Below are 391 nucleotides of genomic sequence, written 5' to 3'. Positions count from 1 at the left end.
CTCTTCTCAAATTTTTGGTAGAATTCAGCTGTGAAGCCATCTGGACCTGGGCTTTGTTTGCTGGAAGATTTTTGATTTACAGTTTCAATTTCCATGCTTGTGATGGGCCTGTTAAGGTTTTCTATTTCTTCCTGGTCGAGTTTTAGAAAGTTGTACTTTTCTAAGAATTTGTCCATTTCTTCCACGTTGTCCATTTTATTGGCATATAATTATTGATAGTAGTCTCTTATGATCCTTTGTATTTCTGTGTTTTCTGTTGTGATCTCTCCAGTTTCATTTCTAATTTTATTGATTTGATTTTTCTCCCTTTGTTTCTTGATGAGTCTGGCTAATGGTTTGTCAATTTTATTTATCCTTTCAAAGAACCAGCTTTTGGTTTTGTTGATTTTTG

This window comes from Bison bison, unplaced genomic scaffold (genome assembly GCF_000754665.1).
Source record: "Bison bison bison isolate TAMUID 2011002044 unplaced genomic scaffold, Bison_UMD1.0 scf7180017853138, whole genome shotgun sequence".
NCBI classification, from domain to species: Eukaryota; Metazoa; Chordata; class Mammalia; order Artiodactyla; family Bovidae; genus Bison; species Bison bison.
The sequence above is the reverse complement of the archived record's forward strand: the minus strand, read 5'-3'. Positions refer to the sequence as shown.